The sequence below is a fragment of the Etheostoma spectabile genome, chromosome 5, assembly GCF_008692095.1.
Source record: "Etheostoma spectabile isolate EspeVRDwgs_2016 chromosome 5, UIUC_Espe_1.0, whole genome shotgun sequence".
In the NCBI taxonomy this organism is placed as follows: domain Eukaryota; kingdom Metazoa; phylum Chordata; class Actinopteri; order Perciformes; family Percidae; genus Etheostoma; species Etheostoma spectabile.
Window position 1 is genome coordinate 34,154,389 of NC_045737.1, and position 3,154 is coordinate 34,157,542.

A 3,154-nucleotide genomic window follows, 5' to 3' on the forward strand; every position below is an offset into this window, starting at 1 on the left:
TATCTATCTATCTATCTATCTAACTATCTATCAAATTAAATAAAAATTTCTAACTCCCACTTTTGTAGCAAACATATTTTCCCTGTCATACAATCCCTGTGTATACTGTATAGCTCTTTGCTTAGCAGGTCTCTGACTTTCTACAATTACATTTTCTTGCAGCAGATTGAAGTTTTAAAAGGCGGAGGCTCTTATCTAAGAACAAATCACGTTCTTCAGGCCTCTCTGTGGCAACAATTTACTTTCTAAATACAGCCCCTGATTCACTATATGTTTGTTTTTCCTCTTTTTAGCTCTTTCTCACAGTGAAGGACCACACACACATTCATTCACACACACACACACACATGCACTTAGTTGCACAGGCTTAATCTACAGCTCTGACTTGTTCAGGTTTGTGATTTTCTGCCAAGGTCTTTCTATTCCCTCCCTCTCTGTAATGTAAGATGGTGGGAGCCCGAGAATGACAAAGCGTGTATGTCTCTGTGTTTGACAGGGTGACCCAGTGGGCAGGGAGGAGCTTCTACAACCCGGGGAACGCATCTGGTCGACTCCATATTATGACAAATCTCCCTCAAAATGAGAGTACGCTTGCAATACATTACAATGCTGGATAGGAGCTTCTTGGCCCAGAATGATTCCAGCAGCTGCGTCCACCTGCTTCCTCCATTATCTGCTTGTGAAAATGACAGTGAATAGCTCATAATGTATGAATATGACTCTTTTCCAAACTAGCAATCAGACAATTCATTTGGATTTAAAAAGGAACTGAAAGCAAAAAGAGACAATGAAGGATATTAAAATTGGAATGTAATGACGCACATTTAGTTTTTAATGAGGGACTGATCTGCATATTCAGAAGCAATGTTTTGTCGAATGAAAAATGACCATGAACTATTTACTACTTGCTGTTACATCCATCCAACCCAACACAGGTGGAATTGGGTTCAAACCAATCTAGTCTCTTTTATAAGATGACAATTACGAACTTTTGTCTTTGCAGAAAATGTAAGAACAGCGTCAAGCGTGAGCAATGCAGCAAAACAATCACTAATCTAAACAGTAACACGGATGTGGCAATCTTTTTAAAGCCTCTCATCCCTCATTATCCCACATTATTAGACACATTTAATTTAACATTGTTGCAGCAGTTTTAAACAACAGATCATTCAGCCTCAGGTCATAATTCCAACCCAAAGCAAAGGCACTCTGAGAACTTCCGGTGGGAAAAAACAATGTATTCACCAAACGTCTCTATTTGCATGTATGGTAAAACAACAAACACCTTGTTACACATTGAACCAGTCTCCCCTCTGAGACATTATTAGCTTAAAATTACCTTGTTCACACAGTATTCTGGCATAAATTACATGCTGAAATGATTACTGAGCATTGTAAGTGTAAAGACGCACTAGTTGATGAAAAAAAAGGAAGAAAGTGGAAGCTGCCCATGTGTTGATAATTGATTATACTGTAAATCACTTTGAATAACTCAGAGAGTTGTTCAAAGAGGTGATGACATGGGACGATCCCATGGATCATGAACAACGAGTCATCCAAATCTAACAACAAAAGAGGTTATTTGTAATGTCTTTTATGATCTATGGTTATGGTTTGGTTAGGTTTAGGTGTAAAAATGACAGGTTTATGTGGAAAGAGCGTGGTTTAGATTAAGATTAGTACTTTGTTTAGGTTCAAAAACATCTTACTACTTCCTTAGGGGACCTACGTCATCGTTTTCACTATCAATCTTGTCTCCCAAAAAATTCTATTCCCATACAACTAAATTGCATTCTTAATTATGTTTCAAGCTAAACGTATTTTCTCCCAGATTCCACGTCCTCATACCAGCGAGAGGAGCACATAATGAAATGGTTGCATAATAAAACATGCGGTTCACTTTGTAAATTACAGCAAAACTACTTGGTTAGGAAAAAATCATGGTTTGGGTTACAATAAGTACATTTCTTATGTAAGTAAAGTTAGGTACGTAAATGAAGTTATTTACATATGTGACGTAAGTTAAGTACTTTATGTAATTTGAGTATGTCATGTATAAGTCAACTAAGATACCTACGTTATTATGAGTCAAAAGTTAATTTAAGTTTCACATTGGACACCAACAGTGGTCTCCTGGGTGAAAGTCCTGTGTTTGTTTGACACATCAGAACATTTGTGATAGTCAAAAACAAACAAAACAAGTTTTATTTGAAGAATATTTGAAAATACAGTTCAGTTGTATGGGAACTTAATTTCTATGGACACAGGGCTGTTACAATAATAACAACTCGGGTAAAGTTCAAAAACAATTGTGGTCACGGTTAAAAGAAACCAACATTGACTGTTGACAGGAAATGTGTTTAGTGGCTCTGTAACCAGTGTTGGGGAGTAACAGAATACATATACTATTCTTATATAGCGCTTTTCTAGTCTAGGTACAGGACCAGGAACCATTCCCACACATTCATACATTGTGGCCAAGGCTGCTTTACAAGGTGCCACCTGCTCATCAGATAAACACTCACACGCATTTACACTCCGATGCACAGCATCGAGGGAAACTTGGGGGGTTCAGTGTCTCTTGCAGGATCAAACCACCAACCTTCCGATTGGCAGGCGACCACTCTACCACTGAGCAACAGCCGCTAATGTACGTACTGGCGTTACTTATTCAGAAAAACAATTATGAGTAACTGTTTCACTCCTCTATAGTTACATTGTTGAAATCAATGGATTACATGACGATACCTTTCTGTGTCACAGTGTCCCGGTCTACAGGAGGCATCCTTACCAGATGCCCGAACCACCTCAACTGGCTCCTTTCGATGCGAAGGAGCAGCGGCTCTACTCCGAGCTCCTCTAGGATGACCGAGCTTCTCACCCTATCTCTAAGGGAGACGCCAGCCACCCTCCTGAGGAAACCCATTTTGGCCGCTTGTACCCTGGATCTCATTCTTTCGGTCATGACCCAGCCTTCATGACCATAGGTGAGGGAAGGACCAAAAACTGACCGGTAGATCAAGAGCTTTGCCTTCTGGCTAAGTTCTCTTTTCGTCACAATGGTGCGATAAATTGAGTGTCACACCGCACCCGCTGCTCCGATTCTCCGACCAATCTCCTGCTCCATAGTCCCCTCACTCGCAAACAAGACCCC